Source organism: Elephantulus edwardii, unplaced genomic scaffold (assembly GCF_000299155.1).
Source record: "Elephantulus edwardii isolate Elephantulus edwardi_28Jun2011 unplaced genomic scaffold, EleEdw1.0 scaffold00108, whole genome shotgun sequence".
NCBI classification, from domain to species: domain Eukaryota; kingdom Metazoa; phylum Chordata; class Mammalia; order Macroscelidea; family Macroscelididae; genus Elephantulus; species Elephantulus edwardii.
The window spans coordinates 1,995,040-2,020,910 of NW_006399858.1; positions in this window are offsets into that span (position 1 = coordinate 1,995,040).

Genomic DNA, 25,871 nt, shown 5'->3' on the forward strand with positions numbered 1-25,871 from the left:
CCCCAAATATAATCCACTCTACAACCCTCATTGCATACTCCTACGATAAAAATAATTACATTCTTAATTCTGCGTTTTACCCCTTTTGAACTCCTTCCCACGTCCACGTCCTCACTACTCTCCAAATGCCAATGGCAATATTCCTGCATTGTTTCTGGTGACTTCTTCATTCATGGTAGATCTTCCCATGTTTTCTTTCAGGGGAGCCTCAGGCCAATCTAAGTGCTGCAGGTCTCCCTTATATCCATGCTCTTTTAATCATTTATTCTAGGGGCAGTTTACTGAGCATCTACGACGTGCACAGCTATGCCTTTGGCATTGAGAGAGCAATGAACAGGTTAAGCAAGGCCCCTATTTACGGAATTCACCTTCTCATGGGAACAGATGACCCTGAAAATACTGCAAAGTAAGCAAGAACCAGGTGAAGTGGAGGCTGTTCTGACTTATGACATCAAACTGTTCAGTACAGGAGTTTCCAGGACTATGCTTATTGGCAGAAGGTTTCCTGAGCTTTCTTCTGAGATGCATCAGGATTGATTTTCAATTAACAGCCAGGAGTACTTACCACGTGCGTCACTCAGGGTTTTTTAATAGAAGTAAACAGAGAAAGTAAAGTTTTCCTTCAGGACCCTCTAATTTCCTCTTTTGACAGCCTTTTATTCTGAGTGCTTCTTTTACTTCATCCATTGGCAAGTGTTATGGTGAAGGTGTGTACAGATTAGTAGTATATAATAGAAAGAAGAAGAGCTAAGCCCTGTGAGGAAGAGTTACAGAAAACGGTGTTGACAGGGGTTCTGGATTTCAGAGGATAATAAAGAAATGTGAAAGTAGAGTTGAAAAGAGTTTTGTCCAGATAGTAAAGGACCTATATTGATATATATTGTTATTTTACTTTCAAGTTGAAACTTACCAAAGTTGAACTCCAGTGGGTTTTCAGAGGCAGTAAACTACACAGGAGGAGAGTGCCTATCTTTCTTTCATGGAGAAGCTGGGAGACTAGAACTGCATGACTTTGGGTTGACAGTTCACCTCTTAACCACTAAGCCACAAGTGCTTCCTATATATAAATTAGAATTATAAAAGGCTCTGCCTTTATAATGAGGGAAATGGTATTTCTTGTGCAGTGGAAACCAGGGGCCAAGAGAGAAGCAGAATTGGAGATGGAACTTTGCAAGGTCTTTGTTATTGTGGACAATCCTGTAGAGAGTACAGAGTTACAGAGGGGTGTTTAAAAAATCAGACCTCACCACCACAAGATAAAGGTAAATAATCCAATAGAAAAATGGGCACAGGATATGAACGGACACTTCACCGAAGAAGACGTTCAAATGGCTAACAAGCACATGAAGATGTTCAAAATCTCTAGCTCTAAGAGAGATGCAAATCAAAACAACTATGAGATAGCATCTCACCCCAGTCAGAATAGCAAAATTTACCAGAACAACAAGCAAAAAATGCTGGCGAGGTTGTGGAGAAACTGGGACCCTTATTCACTGTTGGTGGAAGTGTAATATGGTGCAACCACTGTGGAAGGTGGTATAGCACTTTTGCAAAAAGTTGCAAATAGAGATACCATTTGACCCAGCAATTCCACTACTGGGAATATACCCCCAAAAGACATCCAAGCAGATATATGCACACCCATGTTTATCGCGGTTTTGTTCACAATAGCAAGGAGTTGGAAACAACAAACGAATGGGTAGAGAAGCTGTGGTATATTCACACAATGGAATAATATGCTGCCTTGAAAAACAAACAACTCATGCAATATTATTCAAAATGGGTGACCCTGGAGGACATTATGCTGAGTGAAGTATCTCAGTCACAAAAGGACAAATACTGCATGGTGTACTGTTGTTAAACAGGACTGACCTCTGGTTTGGGGGGAGACTGAGAGAGATTGATTCAATAATGTATACTGCATTGAAACAGATGAGGGAGAAAAGTGTTTAAGAGGGTTATGTTATTAGGTATTTTTGTCATTACAGGAGTCCTGAGCAAAGGCTTTATAATGAAGTGGACCTGGGGGAGGGATTGTAAAACAATGAAAGAATTTTTCTTTTGCTTTTTCAAGAGGGTAGTGTACTGGGGGGAGGGTTGGGAGGGGAGAAAAGTGCAACAATGAATGAATGGAAATCCAAAGTCTCTGTAAATTTTCATTGAAATTAATAATACATTTTAAAAAAATCAGACAGGTGTTTTTAAAAGGTAAGTGAAGATTTTGTGAAAAATAGATACCTGTTAGCCATGTTGTGTTGTTGTGGTGTGCTGTCAAGCTGGAACCAACTCATAGCTGATTCTCCATTGTGTTGATACAATCAGTTAATGAACTTAACTGCAACCCAGAGACACTTTGGAAGATGGTTGGTAAAAACTATTTTTTAAAAATCAATTCATGGAAAATTCCACAGAGCACATTTCTACTCTGACATATGGAATCTCCATGAATTAGAATCAACTCGATGGCGACTAGTTATTAGTCATGGCACAAAATGGTAAGGTGAAACTCTATTAGTACAGGCAAGAACAAATGAAGGCATAGAGATGAAAGATGGAAAAGCTCTATGGTAAAATAACAAGACTCACGAAGTAGATGAGTGTGCTGAGAAACAAAGAGAACCACGGATGGATGTGGTTACAGCATCCACAGGCTAGGAACGCAGGAAAGACACAGGTTTGAAGGAAATCATCCATCTCCATTGTTAATATAGCTGGATATGTGACTTGTCTCAGCAGCCCTGGCATCTCACTGGTGAATAAAGGCTTCTAAGCCTTAGCCAGGGGGGTAATGGAAAGTCAAGATACAAGCATCGTGGTAAGCCATTACGGAAAGGGTTTAAGACAGGATGTCTATCTCAGAATGCAGTCTAGTCACCCACAAAGACAGCTGCCTTCATTCACTGAACATGGGCTAGGGCCTGCTGCCAGCCACCAGGAACACCCCTCACATCCACATTGTCATACATTGTACGTTGTCTCAATCCATCTAGCATAATGAGACCACTTTGCAATCCCCTTATGATCCACGGTCAAGTATAAAAGCTATAGCCAAACCACAACAAAGAGAAGGCATTAGGGAAGTGCTCTGATGCCCTTTGGGGTTCCACTTGCTTCCCTGGCAGCTCAGCAACCTTCTGAGCACACAGGCCTCTTAGAGTGAATTTGCCAGTCCCTTTCTCCAAGAGTATTAGTGCACATCTATAGCTCCCTGTTGGATACCAAACGCAGCTGCCACGTTCTGAGTGGGTTCCGACAATGCTTCACAGAGACAGCCAGCTTTCTGAGGCTGCTTTCTTTCTTGTCAGCCTTTCAGACCTCACACCAACAGAAATCTTTTGTGTTTAGGCTAGTGACCACAAAACCAGAATGTGTCCTCTGGTCAAATGTGGCTTTTATATGTCAAGCCACATTTCTTCTCCTCTCTGAATTTTTTTGAGAGTTGGAAAAAACACAGTTGGCTTTTCTTGGTACCACATCCATTACAGTCACAAACAGCCTAACAGAAACGGGTGTGTTCACATTAGACCCCTCGTTCCCTGAGAAATGCCATTCACAATTCAGCGCATGTGTCTTCCTATCTCTCTGAAGATTGCTTCCTTCTTTTACATTTTCTGAGGTCACTGACACAGCATCAGAGTGAGATTAGCAGATGAACCAGGGCATCCTCGCTCTTTTCTTCAACACTGTATTGCCCTCTAGTTCTCAGTTTGTCCTCATATTGTTTGTACAGCTTTGAAAGAAGAGTCCAGAGTATTCTCTCTTAGTGCTTCTTCTACCACCGTATTCAAATTGAAGGTTATAGGTTTCTAGATCAAAGAGTTCTGGGTTGGCGTCAGGCCTAGCTAATTACTCTGTTAGCACTGAGGCCCTTGGGAGATCAGATAGGCCTTTCTTACCTTCAATACAGCTCAGAAACAGGGAATTAAATACTGGATAAGGAACTAAGAGGAATCATTCCCTGCAGACAGAGTTGAATAGAAGTATCAGTTGGAGGACAAGACCCCTTGGCACTAAATCTGAGGTTCACAAATGACAAAGCAGATGTAAAATGCTTTGGGGACAAATGCATTGGGAAAGACCTAAGGGGCCTTTCCCATAGTGTGAAAACTCTCTGAGAGGGAGTGTGGCCCAGTTCATGGGGAACTTTCTCAGTCAGAAAACCTATTAACCGAAGTATGTCAAATGTTTGTGTTTAAGCCAAAACATTTATGTTAAAATTATTGTAAAGGAACATTTTAAAATCTATTTTCTTATAAAGAAATGTTTCTAAGAAGGACATTCACTTCATGGTAACAGTTTGCATGTCAGAAGAGAACTGTGCTCACTAAGGTTTCTGAGATGATTTTTTTAAGTAGATGACCAGTCTTTTCTTCCAAGGTGGACTCAAATCTCTGATCTTTTGTTTAGCATCTGAGTGTGTGAAACACGTGCACAAGCCCTTTGTCTTTCAAGGCTATTAAGTGGGTGTGCATTGGCAACAGGATGAAACCCAGCAGAAAGGAGCCTGCCTCATACTCATTGTTGTTTGAGCTCATAACCACAGCCACCATGTCACTCTATCTTGTAAGGGCTTCCTCTTTTTTATTAACCCTCTACCTTATACTTCACACTCTGCCCAAAGCTTCCTTAAGTGTTGTCACTCGTGGCTTGAATTTGCTTTTCAAAATTGGGAAGGGTGTCCACCAGGGATGTTCTGTCTCCATATCTTTTCAATCTGTATGCAGAACAGATCATCCAGGATGCTGGGCTGTCAGAGAAGGAATGTGGCATCAGGATTGGTGGAAGAGTCATCAACAACCTGCGTTATGCAGATGACACAACCTTGTTTGCTGAAACAGGAGGACCCGAAGCGCTTACTGTAGAAGGTCAAGGACTGCAGCCTTTGATACATCAAGAAAACAAAGATTCTCACCACTGGGCCAACTGGCAGCATCCGTATGGATAGTGAAGAAATTGAGATAGTTAACAGTTTTAGCTTACTTGGCTCCACAGTCAACACTCTTGGTACCAGCAGCCAGGAAATCAAGAGACGAATTGCATTGAGAAAGTCAGCTGTCAGGGACCTCTCCAGAGTACTGAAGAGCAACAATGTCAGGCTGGAGACTAAGGTGCACCTGATCCAAGCCATAGTCTTTGCAATCGTGTGCTATGCAGCAGAGAGCTGGACAATGACTAGGGATGAAATAAAGAGAGTTGATGCCTTTGAGCTGTGGTGCTGAAGAATAGTGTTGAATATACCATGGACTGCTAGGAGAACAAACAGGTTTGTCCTGGAAAGGATGAAACTGGGCTGCACCTTGGAGGCAAGGATTCTGAAGCTTCATCTGACATATTTTGGGCATGTTTCAAGGAGGGACAGATCCTTGGATAGGGACATCATGATTGGGAGAGTGAAGGGTCAGCGGAGGAGAGGAAGACTCTCGATGAGATTGTTTGTTTCAATGATTGGGGTATTGGAGTAGGTGTGTCAGAGACAGTGAGGATGGCTCAGGTTAGATAGAGCAGGATTTAGGGCTCTTATACATAGGGTCGCTATGGGTCACAGGTGAATCGACAGTACATAACAACAATGACAACAACAACAATAGCACCTTCTACTTGGACCAGGAGGCAATCGTCAGAATAAATCAAGGAAATACTGCATGGTTAAAAATTGAGAAGAGTGTACACAGGGGTGTGTCTTATCTTCATACCTTTTCGATCTATATGCAGGACAGATTATCTGGGAGGCTGTGCTGTATGAGGAGGAATGTGGCATCAGGATTTGAAAAAGACTCATCAACAATCTGCATTGTGCAGGTGACACAACCCTGCTTTCTAAAACTGAGGAGGACCTGAAGCGCCTGCTGCGGAAGATATGTTCTGCATATATATTGAAAAGGTATAAAAGCAGAGTACATCCCTGGCATATACCCTTCCTGATTTTGAACCAGGCAGTGCCTCCTTGCTTTGTTCTGATGACTGTCTCCTGGTCCAAGTAGAGGTTTCACTACATTAGCACTATCAAGTGTTCTGGGATTCCCAATTTTCTCAGAGTTAGCCACAGTTTATTGTGGTCCACACAGTCAAATGCCTTTTCATAGTCAATGAAACACAGACAGGCATTCCTCTGGTACTCTCTGTTTTCAGCCAAGATCCATCTGACTTTAGCTATACTATACCTAGTACTATGACTTCTTTGAAACCCAGCCTGCACATCTATTTTCTAAATAGTTGCTCCTGAGTGCTACGTAGTATTTCATCATATGAATGTACCACAATTTCTCAATCCATTCGATTTTGGTTGGACATTAGGGCTGTTTCCGTGTTCTTGCAATTGTGAATATCACTGCTATGAACTGGGTGTGCAAATCTCCATTGTGTCGCAGTTTTATATTCTCTGGAATGAAATAGATGGATCACATGGAATTTCTGTGTTCAGCCTTTTGAGGAAACACCAAATAACCTTCCAGAGTGGTTGTACCATCTTACAATCCCACTAACAGTGAATAAGAGTTCCTATCTCACCACATTCTCTCCAACATTTATTACTTACTGTCCCGTTAAACTATGCCACTGCTATTGGGGTGAGATGGTATCTCATTGTGGTTTTGACTTGCTTATCTGTTCTTGCCAGTGATTTTGAACATTTCTTCATGTGTCTATTGGTCATCTGAATGTCTTCCTCTATGAAAAGTCTTTCCATGTCTCTTGCCCATTTTGTAGTTATGTAATCAGTCTTTATTATTTTTTTTGTGGAGGCCCTGTATGATTCTGTGAACTTGTTATGAGATGTTATTGCTAAATACTTTCCCCCAGTCAATAGGTTTTTCTTTTCACTCTATTTGAAAAAAGGTTTTGATAAACACAGTTATTTAGCCTCTATGAGGCCCCATTCTTCAATTTTATTCTTTCCTGGTTGTGTATTTCTGGCTGTATTTAACAACCTCTTTATACCATAGGCGAGGCCTTCTAAGTTTAGTCTCAATTTGTCTTTTATGATGTTTATGATTTTGGATTTTATGCCTAGGTCTCTGATCCATCTTGAGTTGATTTTTTTTTTTTTAGTATGGTGGGAGATGTGGATCTTTCCAGTTTTGCGAGCACTATTTATTGAAGACATTGTCGTTTACTTGTGCTTCTGAATTTTATGTCCAGTTTTCATTACCATGTCCTCTTTTTTCAAGTTCATCACAAAGAACTCACTTATTTAACAGTTCTAGTTAAACCATCTCCTTTGAAAACTCTATTATGCTACATGACTCTTGCAACAATAGTCATATTTGTGAAGATAGCACAAAATTGGGCTGGATTTTGTTCTTTGAGCATAGAATTGCTGTAAGTCAGAATCAATTCAACATCATCTAACAACTTTTCTTCCAATCTGGATATTCTTTTGTTGTTGTTAGGTACCATCAAGTTGAGTAAAATTCATAGCAAATTTTTTAACAGACCTGAATCCTGCCCTCTCTTATGCCATCCTCATAATTTCTGACACACCAGAGCCCATTGTGGTAATCATTGTGTCAATTATCTCATTGGGGGTCTTCTTCTCCTTCAATGGCCTTCCATGTTTCTAAACACTATGTCCCTTTGCAAGCAATTGCTTTGACTACTTCCAAAGTATGAGAGATGAGGCTTTACCATCTCTGCTTCTAAGGAACCCAGATCAAGAAGCTGTTGTCTGAATAGAGCAAGGGAACACTGCATGGTTTAAAATCAGGAATGGTATATGTCATGGTGGTATCTTCTCCATACCTATCCAATCTGTATAGTAAGCAGATAATTCCTGAATCTGACCTCTATTAGAAGGAAAGGATTGGAGGAAGATTCATCAAAAACCAGTGTTATGCAAATGACACACCTTGCTTACTGAAAGTGAGGAGAACATTAAATGCTTCCAGCAAAAGATCAACAACCACATTCTTCACTATGGATTATATTTCAATATAGACAAAACAAAGTCCTTTCCCATAGCACCAACGGTCAACAACGTCATTGCTGTTGTTGTTGTCATGTGCTGTCTAGTCGCAGGAGTCAATGGTAGTGAAGGAGGAGGTGGAAGCCGCATTGAAGACATAGGCAAAAAATAAGGCTCCAGGAATCAATGGGTTACCAATGCAGCCTTGGTGTCACTCTATGCCAGGGAATTTGGAGGACAGCTAACTGGGCAACAAATTTGAAAAGGTTCATATTTGTTCCCATTCCCAAGAAAGGTGATGCAACTGAATGTGAAAACTATTGAACAATACCAATATCACATGCAAGCAAAATATTACCAAAGATCATTTAAAAATGGCTACAGAGTACGTATATAGAGAATTTCCAGAAGTTCAAACAGGATTTAGAAGAGGCCGTGGCACCAGGGGTATTATTGTTGATGTCAAATGGATCCTGGCTGAATGTAAAAAATACCAGAAGATGTCTGTTTGTGCTTTATTGACTATGCAAAGACGTTTGACTGTGTGGATCATAAAAAGTTATGGCTATGTTTATCACGGCTTTGTTCACAATAGCAAGAAGTTGGAAACAACCTAAGTGCCCATCAACAAACGAATGGATAGAGAAGCTGTGGTATATTTACTACAAAGTGGAATATTACCCTGCATTGAAAAACAATGAACTCATGCAATATTATTCAAAATGGGTGATCCTGGAGGACATTATGCTGAGTGAGGTATCTCAGTCACAAAGGGACAAATACTGCATAGTGCAACTGTGTAGACTGAGACTGACATCAGGGTTGGGGTAAGACTGAGAAAAACTGGATAGATTATGTAAACTGCATTGAAACAGATGAGGCAGAGACAGTTTAAAAGTGATATATATATATAATAGGGTATTATGGTTATTACAGGAATCCAGAATTAAGGTTGCATAGTAGAGTACAATCAGGGCAGGGGTAGGGGGATTGTATACCAATGAAGGAAATTTTTGCTTTTCTAAGAGAGGAGTGAACTGGGGGGGGGTAGAGAAAAAAGTGCAACAATGAATGAATGGAAATCCAAAATCTCTGTAAATGTTCATTAAAATTAATAAAATAAAATTTTTAAAAAGTTATGGCTAACATTGAAAAGAATGGGAATTCCAGAGCACTTAATTGTACACATGTGAAACATATACCTAGTCCAGGAGGCTGCTGTGTAGACAGAACAGGAGAACATTGAAATTAAGAGGCGAGTGTGTCAAGTTTGTTTTCTCTCTCCATATCTATTCAGCCTGTATGCTAAGCCAATTATTTGAGAAGCTGGACTCTATGAGGAAGAATGTGGCATCAGGATCAGAGGGCTACTAATCAATAACCTGCATTATGTGGATGACACAACCTTGCTTGATCCAAAGGAGGAGGACTTGAACTATTTGTGGCTTAAGATCAAAGAGCACAGCCTTCCATTTGGATTGCATTGCATCTCAATGTCAAGAAAGCAGATTCTTACTACTGGACTGACAGACAACATCATGGTAGAAGGAGAAAAGATTGAAACTTTCAACAGCTTCATATTACTTGGAAGCACAATTATCATATTGCACTGAGAAAGTCAGTTTGAGAACTAAGGTACATCTGACTCAGGCTTTCTGATCACTTGCTGTGTATCTGAGAGCTAGATACAAAGCAATAATGATGGCAGAAGAAGAATTTATGTCTGACTTATGGAGTTGGAGAAGAATGCTAAACACCTTGGAGAGGGTGAGGCCAGACTGCTCTTTGTAGTCAAAGATGATGAGGCTTCACCTCACATATTTTGGGCATGTTGCTCGGGGAGGATATTCTTTGGAGAAGGACATGATGCTCAGAAAGGTGGAGGGTAGATAATGGAGAAGACCCTTAACCAGGTGGATTGATACAGCGACTGTGGCAATGGGCTCTGTTGTGTCGGGAAGTGTGCTGATGTTGTGGGATAAGACAGACTTCAGATCTGTTGTTCATAGGATAGCTATGGGTCATACTCAAATCAACACCATCTAACAACAACAACATAGCCAATCACAAAGTAAATAAGTTGATGTCAAATAATTTTTAAACCAATTATAGATCATCTTTATTTACAACAAATTTTGTTTTTTATTTTAGATGTGGTTATACACTGTTGTCTTTATGGCGTGTGGTGAGAGAATTAAAAAAATAAGTTTCTTTAGGAGTTCCTGGGTGTGCAAATATAGTTAAGTACTGGATGAATAGACAAAGAGTTGGCAGTTCAAAACTACCCAGAAGTGTCTCAGAAGACAAGTCTGGTAGCCTTTTGAAAGGTTACAGCTGTGAAAACCATTTCTACTCTACCCACAAGGGGTCATCAAAAGTCAGAATTGATTCTTCCAGAAATAATAACAGGGTTTTGAAGAATAAGGAATATGTAGTTGTTCCAAATGAAGAGTTTGTTCCACTTATAACTGTAAAATCCACTCAGAGGTGCCTCAGAACAAAGGGCTGGCAATTTCCTTCCAAAGCAATGGTCATTAAAACTGTAGGAAGCACGTATCTACTCTGATGTATGTGGAGTCAGGAAGAATTTAAACTGACTCCACCACAACTGGCTCATTATAAAAACTTAAAATGGATCTTACTGTGGCCTAGTGGCAAGAAGCTGCACTGCAATCTCAGAGGTACACGGTTCGAATCCACCAGATGCTCTGCTGGAGAAGGAGGAACAATCTCCTCCTGTACCAGTCAGATCTGATTTGACGGTACACACAAAAAAATAATGAAATAAAATAAAAAATTTTTTAAAAAATGGATCTTACTAAAAGAGTTTTAGGAAAATCTGCTAGAGGGCTTTTCCATGGTGTTAAAGAGCAACGATGTCATTATAGAAATTAAGGTGCACCTGACCCAGACAATGGATGAATCAGAGAGCTGGATCGTGACTAAGGATGACAAAAAATGAATTGATGTCTTTGAGTTCTGGTGCTGACAAAGAGTATTGAGCATACAATTGACTGTCAAGAGAACAAATGAGTTTGTCCTGGAGAAGGTGAGGTCAAATTGCTCCGTGGAGGCAAGGATTTTGTAGCTCTTTGGGTGTGTGGCCAGTAGGGACCAATCCTTTGAGAAGGACATAATACTTGGAAGGTTAGAGAGACAGCACAAGAAAGAAAGACCCAAGATGAGTTGGAGTGACACAGTAACTGGAGTAGTGGGAGTAGGTGTGTTAGAGACAGTGAGACTGGCCCAGGATAAAGCAGAGTTCAGAGCTATTGTGCTTAAGTTCTCTATGAGTTGCGGCAACTGAACAGCACATAACAATAATCAAAGACTATTTGTACTTTCTGGTTATATCTATTAAGGTTGTTCCCCAAACATTCAATTTATCTTACCATTACCTTACTGTAAACTCATGATATCATGTTCTTATTCTCTACTTCATTGTGCTCAGGCAAAACCTATACTTAGAACAGGAAACTGTCATACAGACAGAGCATGATGGTTCAAAATAAAAAAAAAAGGAGTGTGTCAGGATGTAGCCATTATCCTTCTATTTTTCAATTTATATGAAAAACAAGTTATTCAGGAGGCTGGACTTGATGAAGAAGGATGTGGCATCAAGATTGGAGAAAGACTCATCAACATTCTTTAACTAGTAGATGACTCAACCTTGTTCACTGAATCTGAGAAAGACCTGACGTGTTTTCTGCAGATGATCAATGACTGCATCTCAACATCAAGAAAACAAAGCTTCTCACCATTACACTGGCAGTGTAATTACAGATGGAGAAGAGATTAAGGTTGTTAACAATTTCAGCTTGATTAGCTCCACAATCAACAATTTTGGCACCAGCAGTCAGAAAATCAAAATATGAATTGCTTTAGAAAAGTCTTCTGTCAAGAACATCTAAAAAGTGCTAAAAAGCAACGATGTCAGTCTAGAGACTAAGTTATGTGTGATCCATGCCGTGGTTTTCTTAATTGCTTGCTATGTGTCTAAGAGTTGGATAATGACTAAAGATGACAGAGAAGAATCAATGCTTTTGAGTTGTGATGGTGGAGAAGACTGTTGAACATTATGGGATGCCAAGAGAACAAACATATCTGTCTTAGTGGGGATGAAGCTGAGTTGCTCTTTGGATGCAAGAATTTTGAAACTTTATCTCACATAATTTTTTTATTGATCTTAATGAAAGTTTACAAACTTTGGATTTCTATTCATTCATTGTTGCATTTTTCTCCCTGCCCAACTGCCACCCCACCCCCCACCCCCCACCCAGTTCACTCTTCTCTTTGAAATATAAAAGGAAATGTCTTTCATTGTTATACAATCCCTCCCCACAAGTCCACTATGCAGCCTTCGTTCTGGACTCTTGTCATGACAATAATACCTAATCATATATCTTTTTAAACAGTTTTCTCAGTCATCTGTTTCAATGCAAATACATAATTTATCCCATCTTTCTCAGTCTTGCCCCAACCCCAGTGTCAGTCCCATTTTACTACAGCGGCACTATGCAGTATTTTCCCTTTTGTGACTGAGATATTTCACTCAACATAATGTCCTCCATGTCCCCCATTTTAAATAATATTTCATGAGTACCTTGTTTTTCAATGCAGCATAGTATTCCTTTGTGTGAATATAACACAGTTTCTCTATCTATTCATTTGTTGGGCACTTAATTTGTTTCCAACTCTTTGCTATTGTGAACAAAGCCATTTGTAATATGTTGACAGGATCACTTTGGAGAAAGACATCATGCTTGGAAGAGTGGAGGGTTAGCCAAGGAGAGGAAGACCCTGGATGAGATGGATTGACACAGTGACTAGAGTAATGGGGGTTAGGTGTGTCAAAAACAGTGTTATTGGCTTAAGATAGGGCAAGATTCAGAGTTGTTGTGCATGGGTCGCTATGAGTCATAGACATCTCATAGGTGTATGACAAAAAGAACAACTTGCTTCCGAAAGTCTGTCTCTTCAGACATCCATTCAACCTCATTTGTGTTTTCTGTGGCATCTTGAACCATAAGTTTCTCTGAAGAGTTGCTCAAGAGAACTGTCAAGATATATTCTGGAACCCCCAGATGCTGCTGAAAAAAACACACTGGTTATTGTGAAGGACCATCTCCTGTAGGCCTTTTTTACCTGCAAGTAGAGTCTATGACTAGTGACACAGCTTTAGAAGGCCAGGTCGTGGCCTAAACTCCAAATGTAGAGTGCTAGGAGGAATTTGTCTCTGGGTCTGATCTTCCACTTAGTAGTTCAAAGTTTAAATATATTAGATAAGCTATGGACATCACGCTTGGGAAGGTGGAGAGACAACAAAGAACAGGAAGATACTCAATAACATGAATTGACAGTCAATGTAACAATGGGATTGAGTGTGTCAGAGATTGTGAAGATGGCGCAGGATGGAACACAATTCAGATCTGTTGTTTGTGGTGTCACTATGAGTCACACTCAACTCAACAGCACCTGACAACAACATACTGTATGGAACCAAGAAACAACTATGTGGACATTCCTCTTCTGCTAAGCTTTCTGTATGAGACTATTGACAACAGCTCTGGTGGCTTAGTGGTAAGGAATTGTGCTGCCAACACAAAGGCACGTGGTTCGAACCCATCAGCTACTCTGCAGGAGAAGGACAGGCGATCTCCTCCTGTGCTATCTACTGCCTCTGAAAACCCACTGGAAGGTCAGCTCTGAGTCAGTTCATACTCAATGGTAGACAACAGCATGCAGCCCAAGTTCAGTGTCTGTGGGATACATGGTGAAGCACCAGACCTCAGGAGAGATCCTTGAGACAGATCACCCTATGTGACACGTGTTTCTTCGTGTCCACTTTACTCATTTGTGTTAAAAGTTGGAGGAGTGGGATATGGGGCTCTTTCTTACAGCACCACCATCAATACTGGTTTTTGAAATTCCATGGCTATGCAATCTCTATATTCTCTGTGGTTTTCTAATTCCCAGGGTCCAGCAGGTTACCCTACTCAACGCTAGAAAGCTGGAATGGTCAAGTATAGTTGAGCTCCACATAACACTTGAACCAAAATCTAGTCTCGAGACACTGACATGATAAACCACCTCCTATACTTAGAATAATCCTAAGAAGTCTTTCCCAGAGAAACTCTGAGGATACCTTTTATGGAACCTTCTTTTCAGAGAGTGTTTAAATGAAGAAACATGTCCAGGGTTCAAAAGACCCACATTCTCACTCCATCATTTAGCTTTTGGATATAATAATCACTAAATTATCCTAAATATACTGAAACTTTCTACTAGCTAAAGGCCCTCAGAGGAATGAAACATATAGTTTGTAAATAAACTTAAAATCATACCCAATTTCCAACTCTCTTTGGCAAAGGTCCAACATTCTAAGGTCACAGAAAAATGGAGGCTAGAATTTTTTAACAATTTCACATCCCATAAGCAAGTAAAGCACTATTGGTATACTCTCTGCTCCCTTTCAGGGAGTCCTGGGACCAAGGCATGCACTTTATCTGTAGTTTATTGGTATTCCCTGCAGCCTTCCAGAACCATACTTATTTTGTGTTGCTTCTTTTATTCTGTCAGGCTGACTTTCTCACACACTTGGTAGAGAGAATGTTGAATCACAACAGGCTGGGACCTTCAGCCAGAAAGTTCAACTTTCTAGTCACTCCTTTGCACTGGTTTCTGCTAAATGGTTACCAAGTTCTCTCACCACCTCATATTCTTTCTCTTGCCTTCTCGATAACTATTTCTCAACATCAAAGGCACCAGAGTCTTCTCCCTTCTAAATCAATCTCCATTTTCATAACCTACTCTACATCCCTGAGGTTGTTAGAAAATACGTGCTTTTATCAGGGGGTTAGTATTGCAGTCAAAGTCTGTTCAGGCTCTTAAAATATGGATAGTTTGTTCACTAATTTAGTGGTGGAGCCTCTCTCATGCATGCTGAGGAAGGAGCTGCCTTTGGATTCTCTCCTGGGCTGGAAGGGTATGTCTCACAGTATGTGAAGAGATTCAAGTTAACAACCACATTAATATTCACATGCAAAACTCCCAATCAGATACATTCACCTGACTAAAGCATTTTCCCAAGGGTAGTAGATTTAGTTTTGGTTTATAATATTTGATAAACTTCCGTTAAGTGTCATCAAATCAACTACGCCTCATAGCAATTCTGTGAACAACAAAGGGAAAGGAAAATCTTGCAATATTCTGAGCCACCATGGCAGTCTCCACCACGCTTAATGAAATCTGTTATCGTAATTGCTCTGATATTACTTTGATGGTCTTTCTCCCTTTTTCTGACTTCCTTTCTTTCTTCTCTTTTTCCAAGAACTGGGATCTACTGACAGCATGCCAAGAGGATGTGAGATAAAGTTTCACAATTCTTCCCTCCCCGGCATCACTTCCAAGGAAGTGAAACGGTTCAGAGCTCAGTTTGAACCCTCAGGAGAGTTCCACAGAAGAGCGATCTATGTGTGGGAAACAGTAGGGGATATTTTCTGGAGCACAGAGGGGTCTTGGTGAGTCAGCGCTGACTTGACAGCAACTGATTTGCATCCTTGAGGGTCAGTGGTGGGCTTCTCACCTTAATCTTCCACGTTGGACACCCAGGTTATTGTCCACTATCCCTCACGCACAGCCCATCTGTCAGTGACAGCCTGCGTGTTGCTATACAGCTGAGCAGGGCTCCTGGACTAAGGCTGGCTAGAAAGAAAGGCCTGTCGACATACTTCAAAAAATTCAGCCAATCCAGACTATAGAGAAGTTGACACATGTGATGACACACATGAGACTGTCATGAGCTGGTTATTTATAAAACTGGGGGACAGAATATATGTGAAGCAAAGAAGACTGTACTGCCAAGCATTTTTATTATCGAGAGCCAAATAATAATATCATTTCTGGAATAACCTTCAGACCTCCCCATTTGTATGGCCCAGACTTTGTCAAAACTTCTTGGTTGCATAATCTTGGTCAGCCACATGTGATGAGAATTGCTTACAGCTCTTAATCTTCTGATGCAATTGATATGGACAGTTATCTTTAAGCCTGAGTAATTTTTTTTAAAAATTCCACATCCTCATCTTTTCTTTAAATATTTGAAAGCTAAGGGCTTATTTTACACAGGTTAATCTACCCAGACCTTGTCATCTAGTGCTACTGCAACAGAAATATCACAAATGGATGGCTTTAATAAATAGGAATTTGTTATTTCACAGTTTATTACCCTAGAAGTCTGGAAACAGGGTGCTGGCTCTCTCATTCTCAGTTCCAGAAAACTTTCCTTGCCATCAAGTCAGAATAAACTCATAGTTGACCCTCCAGTGGGTTTTCAGAGGCTAAAAGAGCATGGGAAGAGATAGTCCATCTTCCTCCCATGGAGCTACGAGAGGGTTCGAACCTCCATTGAGGTGTCACTTTTGAGTTAGCAGCTCGACTCCCTGTGGCCTAGGACACTAAGGTTCCCCCTTAGCTCTAGAAGAAAGCCCTTTACTGAGCTTGGGATCTCTCTTTCTCTTGTCTCTGCTCCCTTGCTTGTTTGTCTAATCTCTTTATATAGAAGAATTCAATACCATCAGGTTTAGTAATGTAACAAAGAGACTCCACTCCTACATAGTTTATGATCAGAAACATGTTGTTGTTGTTTATTGTTACTTACTATCAAGTAGGAACCAATCATAGCCCTCCAGTGGGTTTTCAGAAGCAAAAAATCACATGGGAAGAGATTGCCTCTCTCCAGTGGAGCAACTGGTGGGTTTGAACTGTGTGTCTTTTGGGATTACAGTGCAGCTTCTTACCCCTAGACCAAGAGAGCTTCCATCACAGGCATAGAAGTTAGAATTTATAACATGTATTTTGAGGCCACATAATTCAATCATAATATTCCTATAAGGTATTTTAAAGTAAAATACTGTAATGGGTAATATATGCCACTAATTTTATACAGTCAGTATTAAATTTGGGAACAAAAGAAGATTCACCTAATTTTCATTAAAATATGAAAAAGGCCTTTGGTTAAATAGCTCTTGCGTACTTACTATATAAAATTTAGTGCTTTTTAAAACCATATAAATTAGTTAAATGAAATAAATTTTCGAGATTATCAAAAGTTCCTAACAACATCTTACATAATACTCTCTTTAAACGTTCCCCAAATAGTCACCGCAATTCACATGTTGCTGTTGTGGCTGTGTATAAGAGAGTAGGAACTGGCCCATACCTGATCCTACAGTGGATTTTCAGAGGCAACAAATGACACCAGAGGAAACTGCCCGTCTGTCTCCTGTGAAGCAGCTGATGGATTTGAACATCTAACTTTTGTGTTGGCAGTGCAATCCCTCACCACTAAGCCATCAGAACTCTGAAGGCCTCGTCCATAGAGAGGTGTGCTGCTAACCCAAGAATGTTGTCTTTCTGGTGACTCAAATCCATGAGCTATTGTAAGGGACAGAAATGGGCAATCTCCTCTCATGTATGATTTGGTCTCTAAAAACTTGATGAGGAGTCTACCGTGAGTTGATTCTGACTCAAAAACAAAGAAGATGAGTATAAGTCCTGATTCTAGAGGATAGAAAGAAAGGAGGGAGAAAATATATATTAAGAAATTGAATTATACTCGAGGGGGGGAAGGATATTTTTAAGTTCTGAATGAACTCTCCTGATGAAATAAACAAAAATATTATACTATGGCAGGTATTGTAGGAGAAATTTTAGCTTTACACCAAAGTTTGAAAATAAAATCTTTCAAAATCACAAGTGCAGAAATAACATGTTAGAAAGAAAGGGAACAAATAATGGGATTTATTTGCAAGATTTTACTAGCAGTGGTGAAGTAGCAACAAAAAGTCTACCTTAAAAGCTGCTCTTAGCTAGTCATGCCTCCAGCGTTTAAGGTCTTTGGACTCAGGGATGCTGGAAAACTGCTTAGATTTCCCACTGACTAGCTGAATTGAATGCATGCCTGATGATCCTTCAGTTGGCACTACTTTCATTTAAATGCTTATCTTACTACAAAAGAACAGCAAGTTTCTAGATCTTGACCAGGCTGACATTTCTCTTCTAAGAAACAGATAACAAAATGGCTCACAAATGTCCCATTGACGTTTATCTAGCTGGTGATTTCAGCAGCAGCTTTCAGGAAGCCAAGCAGGGAGGCCCAGCTGACCATCCTTGTTGTCTGAGCGTATGTCAGCACCAATCTGTAAAGACCTGGGGCCAAAAGAGAAAGTGGAGCGGGTAGTGGCATTCCACTGCAAAAGGGGGCCTGTGTCACCACTTCCCAGGCCTTGAGAAAGATTAAACTGCTCTAGGAAATTAAAAAAAAATCATCTTTACATTTTCAGCCTCATTGCTGACACCAAATAGCATTTTCAGTAGCATTTGTTTTTGCTATTTGCCAAGCGTTCAGGTTGAACTAGCATTTTTTGAGGACTGTTTTGTATTAGGAAGCTTGAAAAATATTATCTCACGTTGTCAGGTAGTGAAACGATAAAATAGATACTCATATTCCTGCTGTGTAGATGAGATAGAGAAGTTTTAAAGTTTGCATGGCGGCCACAAAGTTCATAGCTAGTAAACAGTAGTTCTAGGTTGAAGCCATATCTTTAAAGTCAAGTCCCATAGTTTTTCCATCTACAATCCAACTAGCTACCTTTCCAGGTAGGTGTATCAGGGCATATAAAATTGTAAAAGAAATCATTGTGTCCTAGCCCTCTGGCAGTATGTGAACAGTCGTGGCAGAACTGTCAGAGCTCACAAGGGTCTTACAGTTGTTATGTGCCGTTGAGTCAGCTGTGACTCATAACAACTCTATGTACAACAGCTTTGAAGCTTGCCCTATTCTGAGCCAGTCTCAATGACTCCAACACACTTACCCCCCATTGCCCTAGTTACTGTGTCAATCCATCTCATCCAGGGTCTTCTTCTTCCTGCACTGTCCCTCTACCATTCCGGGTATGATGTCCTTCTCCAAGAACTTGTCCCTTTTGGCCACAAGCCAAGATGTGAAATGGAGCTTCAAAATCCTAGTCTCCAAGGAGAAATCATGTTTCATATACAGAAAACATGGAAATGTATCAACTTGGAATCTCAGATCTGACATTAATGCCTATAGGACCTTATCAGAGTACTTATATTTCAGTCTCTCATACGCATATGTTGTTGTGGTTTTTATGTGCCATCGAGTCACTTGTGACTCATATCGACCCTATGTACAACATTCCTAAACTCTGCTCTGTCCTGTGCCAGTTCCACCATCTCCAATACACCCATCCCTATTACCCCAGTCACTGAATCAATCCACCTCATAGGGGACCTTCCCCTTCTGTGCTGTCCCTCCACCCTACCAAGCATGATGTCCCTCTCCAAGGACCAGTCCCTCCTTGCAACATGTCCAAACTATGTTAGATGGAGCCTTAGAATCCTTGCCTCCAAGGAGCAGCCCGGTTTGACCCTTTCCAGGATGAATCTGTTTGTTTTCCTAGCAGTTCATGGTACTCTCAATACTCTTCTCCAGCACCACAGCTCAAAGGCATCAATTCTCCTTCTATCCTCCTTAGTCATTGTTCAACTCTCTGATGCATAACAGGTGATAGCAAAGACCATGGCCTGTATCAGACGCATCTTAGTCTCCAAAGAGACACCATTGCTCTTCAGTACTTTGGAGAGGTCCCTAACAGCAGACTTTCCTATGGCAATACATCTTCTAATTTCCTGGCTACTGGTGCAGAGAGTGTTGACTGTGGAGACAAGCAAACTGAAGCTGTGAACAATCTCAGTCTCTTTACCATCCATCTTGATGCTGCCAATTGGTCCAGTGGTGAGAATCTTTGTCTTCTTGCCATTGAGCCGCAATCCATATTGGAGGCTGCAGTCCTTGACCCTCTACAACAAGCGCTTCAGGTCCTCCTCAGTTTCAGCAAGCAGGGTTGTATCATCTGCTTATCGCAGATTGTTGATAGATCTTCCACCAATCTTGACCCCACGTTTCTCCTCATAGAGCCCAGCCTCCCGGATAGTCTGTTCTGCATACAGGTTGAAAAGGTATGGAGACAGGACACATCCCTGCTGTAGCCCTTCCCAATTTTGAACCATGCAGTGTGTTTCCTTGCTCTATTCTGATGACTGCCTCTTGGTCCCAGTAGAGGTTTCTCATTAGCACGATCAAGTGTTCTAGTATTCCCATTCTTCTTGGAGTCAGCCACAGTTTGTTATGATCCACAGTCAAATGCCTTTGCATAGTCAATGAAACACAGGTAGACATTCCTCTGGTACTCCCTGCTTTCAGCTAAGAAAGATCCATCTAACATTAGCTACAATATCCCTAGTACCATGACCCCTTCTAAACCCAACCTGGACTTCTGGTAGTTCTCTGCTGATGTGTTGTTCCAGTCGTTTTTGGATAATCTTCAGTAGAATCTTGCTTGCATGTGAAATCAATAATATTTTTCTACAGTTTCCACACTCTGTTGGGTCTCCCTTCTTTGGAGTGGGAACAAATAAAGATCTCTTCCAGTCAATTGGCCAGGTGGTTGTTCTCCAGATTTCTTGGCACAACTTGGTGAGCATGTCCAGGGCAATATCTGTTAGCTGAAATATACCAATTCGTATACCATCTATTCCTGGAGCCTTATTTTTTGCCATTTCCTTCAAAGCAGCCTGAACTTCTTCTTTCATCACCATAGGCTCTTGTTCATATGTTGTTTCATGAAATTCTTCTGTGTCTGCCAATTCCTTTCGATACAGTGATTCAGTATATTCTTTCCATCTTCTTTTAATACTTCCTGGATCATTTAACATTCTGCTGAAAGCATCCTTGATTATAGCAACTCAAGGTTTGAATTTGCTCTTCTGTTCCTTGAGGTTAAGAAATACTGAGTTCTGCCCTTTTGATTATCTGACTCCAACTCCTTGCACATTTCATTGTAATATTTTGCTTTGTCATCCCATGTTGCCTTTTGAAATCTTCTATTCAAACTCTTTAGTATCTTGAATTCTTCCCTCTGCTTTGGCACTCCAAGCATAATTTTCAGAGTCTCTTCTGACATCCATTTTGGTCTTCTCTTCCTCTTCTGTCCTTGTAATGAACGTCACACTCTTCTTGGACGATACCCTTGATATCCTCCCACAACTCATCATACACATATACATGTCATTATCTTTAGAAATAAAAACAATAATTGAAAATATATATGCAATTAAACTAATTACTATCATGTAAGAAGAGTCTCATGATTAAGGTTCGGCCTTCAGTAGAGACAATAAATAGCATGGGAGGAGATTGCCCATTTTTCTTCTACAGAGTAATTGGTGATGGTGATGGTGGTTTTTGTGTACCATAAAGTCAGAATCGACCCATGACTGACCATCTGTGGATTTTCAGAGGCTAATTGCACAGGACGAGATTGCCCATCCCCCCGCAGAGTGACAGGTGGCCACGAACCACGTGCCTTCATGATTGCAGCATAGTATCTTTACCACTAGGCCTGGCATAAGAGATCCCCAAAAGCAATGGGTGGGGAAATATATATATGTGTGTGTGTGTGTGCGTGTGTGTGTGTGTGTGTGGTGTATGTGTATAGGTGTGCGGCACTGCATCAACTATGACTCATAATCTCATAATGACCCTACAAGCAATGGATCTGAACTCTGCTCTATCCTGTGCAATTCTCACCATCTATAATACACTAAAACCTATTATTACACTCATTATGTCAATCCATCTCTTTGAAGGTCATTCTTTCACTGACCCTCTAACTTTCCATGCATGATGTCCTTTTCCAGTGACTAACCCCTCCTAACACCATGCCCAAAGTATGTGAGATGAAGTTTCACTATTATTCTTCCAAAGAGTATTGTCTATACTTTTTCAAGATATATGTTTGGGTTTTGGCAGTCCATGGGATATTCATTATTTTTATCCAACACCACATCTCAAAGGCCTCAATTCTTCTCTTATTCTTACCCTTATTCCTTGTTCAAAGTTTAAATGCATAGGAAGTGATTGAAAAGATGATAGTTTGGATCAGGCGTATCTTAGCCTTTAAACTGACATCACTGCTCTTCATAACTTTGAAGGGGTCTTTGAAAGCAGATTTTCCTCAAACAACATACTCTTGATTTCTAGAATCCTGTTACCATGGGTGTTGATTGTGGATCCAAGTAAGATGAAATTGTTGACAACTGTCATCTTTTCTCCTTCTGTCATAGTGCTACCTATTGGTCCAAAGGTGAGAATTTTTGTTTTCTTGATGTTGAAATGTAATCCATATTAAAGGTCTTTGATCTTCCGCAGCAAGCATTTCAAGTCCCCTTCATTTTCAGCAAGTGAGATGTTGCCATCTGCCTAAAAGTAGGTTTTTGATGAGTCTTCCACCAAACTTGATGCTATATTATCCATGAAGCTCAGCCTCTGGGATCAGCATACAGATTGAATAGGTGTGAAGAAAGATCACAGTCCTGGCACACTTCTTTCTTGATTTTAAACCATGCAGTGGTCCTTTCTTCTGTTTGAACAACTATTTTGTGATATAGGTATAAGTTTGGTATGATTATGATTAAGTGTTCTGAAATTCCTATTCTTCCCAACATTAGCTGTAGCTTGTTATGATTCACACAGTCAAATGCCTTTGCATACATTAAATACATTACATCAGTACATTAAATTTTCAGACTCTGGTTGCCTAATTGATAAGAAGTTGTGCTACCAACCCAAAAGCAGGCTGTTCAATTCCATAAGCTACTCCAAGATCTAAAGATGAACAGTCTCTTCCTGTGCAATTTACAACCTCCGAACTCCACCAGAGGAACAGACATTAGTTGGTTCTGACACAATGGCAATTAGTTGAGTTGTTGCTGAGTTTATCTAATTTTATTTATAATATGCATGTATATAAATATATATACATAATTTGATAGATATTAAACTAGTACATATTTTATATATCAATCTCCTCTACTATTCAAAAGTAGAGTGTGTCTATGAAAAGTTTTGTAAACAGAAATGAAGATTATAAACCAAAAAACATTATTACATGGTAGAAATTTTAATAGCAATGTTGTTGTTATGGCTGTTTACCATTGAGTTGGAACCGACCCGTATCTGATCCTCCAACAAGTTTTCAGGAACAGTTAATGGCACAGAAGGTGATTTACCATCCTTCTCCTGCAGGGCAGCTAGTGGACTTGAAACATGCCTTTGGAATTACAGCACAGCTTCTTGCCACTAGTCCACTAGAGCTCAAAATATCATTACCATATACTAAAATCAGGAACGACATGGTAAACATACAGCTTATACTAAATAGAAATGTGTAGGGACAGTGCAGTTTCCTGGAAGGAGCTTGGCAGCATCACTCTCCTGCTTGTGGTACACATTGTCTCTTTAACCTGCTGTCTACAAAACAAACTGAATGCTAGTTTTGCTTTTCATCATTTTCTTATAAAAGCAAATATCCTCTTCAGATTCCTTTCCGTCAGCATATACAAGTATTACTGTAGTTCTTGTAGAAAAGTGAAAGTAGTATGAACATTCAAAAAAGCAGGGGATATAAGAGTATATGCAAGATGAAAGTGTTGACCATTTCAAACTTTTTTCCATCTACCATGATGTTGTCTGTTGACCCAGTAGTGAGAACTTTTGTTTTCATGCTGCTGAGATGTAATTAATATTCAAGGCTTCAGTCTTTGATCCTCTGTAGCAAGTACCTCAGGTCAATCATTCTCAAATTTGAAAAATGCCAAAGAAGTTCTTCCTTCTTCCTTCTCCAACTCCAGCTCTTTGCACATTCCTTTCTACTACTTTGCTTATGGTTTTTGTTGCTGTGTCCCATCGATTCAGAACGAAACTAGAGCTGACCCTTTCAGAGGCCATAAATCACACTGGAAGAGATTGTCTATCCTTCTCCCATAAAGCAGCTGGTGAATTCAAACAGGATGCCTTTAGGATTGCAGAGCAGCTTCTTACCACAGCTAGTAGTAAGTACTCCATAGACTCCTGTACTTAAGTTACAACAACCTAGGAGGCTTCAATCATAGTCATAGTGATCCTATGAAGCACCAACCTGAATCGTGCCCGATGTGAACCATCCTCAACATCTCTGACACAGTAAAGCCTATGGCGAAGTCATCATGTCAATTTGTCTCATTAAGTGTCTTCCTCTCCTTTCCTGACCCTCCATCCTGCCCAGCATGATAACCCTTTTCAAGGAATATCCTTGCCTAGTTACATGTCCAAAGTATGGAAGATGACGTTTTGCTGTCTTTGCCTCCAAGGAGCACCCTGGCTGCACTTCTTCCAAAACATTATCTGTTTGTTCTTTTTGCAGCCCAGGGATATTCAATAGTCTACTCCAGCAACACAGATTAAAGGTTTCTTCTTCTGTCATCCTTATTATTTTCCAGCTCTGTGATATATAGTAGATGATTGAGAATAAAACCATTATCTGAATCAAGCACACCTTAAACTAGCATCATTACTCTTCAGTATTTTAGAGAGGTGACGGATGGTTTACTTATCCAATACAAATACATCTCCTGATTTCCAGACTAGTGATACCAATGGTGTTGATTGTCGATTCAGGCAAGATGAAATTATTGACAGCTTCAATCCTTTCTCCATCTATCATAATGTTAACTATTGGTCCTGTGGTAAAGAATTATGTTTTCTTGATGTTGAAATATAATCCATACCCAAGACTTTAACCTTCTGCTGTAAGCGTTACATATCTTCCTAACTTGTAGCAACCAAGGTTGTATCATCTACATAACACGGGGGTTGATGAATCTTCTTTCTACTGTGATGCCACATTCCTTTTCACAGTGTCCAGCTTTGTGAATTATTTGTTAAACCTACAGATTTAATAAATATGTAGAAAGTATACAACTCTGATGTACATTCTTCCTGATTTTAAAGTATACAGTGTTTCCCTGCTCCATTCAGATCATGGCTTCTTAATCTAGCTATAGATAACATATGTGCACAATTAAATATTTGGTATTCCCATTCTTCTCAATGTTAGTCATAATTTATTATGACATACAGTCAAATGCTTTTGCACACTCAATAAAACACAAATAGAAATTCTTTTTTAAATACTAGTTTATTTACAAAATTCAAATACAATGTTTTCCAAAACACATTCTTCCAATTTTTCTCATCCCCCCATCCATCAAATTGTACAACTCTGTGATTAATCCCCCCTTCCCTTACACATCCTCATTCCTCTGCTTCTACCCTCCTTGCTCCCCTCCCACCCCCAGACCCTTATAGTCATGCTACAATAATGGTTTTATACAATATTTGTACTTGTAAGATTGAGTTAGTTCATTCAGCATAATGCTCTCCAGTCCCTCCCAAGTTAGGTAATAATTTACAAAATCATTGTTCCTGTGTGCTGCATAATATTCCACTGTGTGAATGCACCATAATTTCTCAATCCATTCACTTGTTGTTGGGCATCTGTGCTGTTTCCATGTCCTTGCGATGGTGAATAATGCTGCTATGAACATTGGTGTATAAGTCTTCATTTGTGCTTCAGTTCTCATTTTCTCAGGGTATATTCCACACTCTTATTATATTCTCTGATTTCAACTAGGATACATCTAACATCAGCATGATATCCCTGGTGCCATGGCCTCTTCTAAAACCAGCTTGAACTTCTGGAAGTACTCTGTCAAATCTTGTGGTGTAATATTTGTATGTCTGGTTGTGTGATTTGCTTTTAGAGGTACAACTGTCAGTTTGTTTATTGGGAAATTATTTGCATATTGCCAATTACTTCATATCCTATATCTAAGTTACCTTATATCAACATCAAGAAGACAAAAATCCTCAACATTGCACCAATGAGAAATATCATGATATATGGAGAAAAGTTTGAAATTATCAACAATTTTATCTTTTTTTATTAAATTTTATTAGTTTTAATGAACATTTACAGAGATTTTGGGTTTTCATTCATTCATTGTTGCA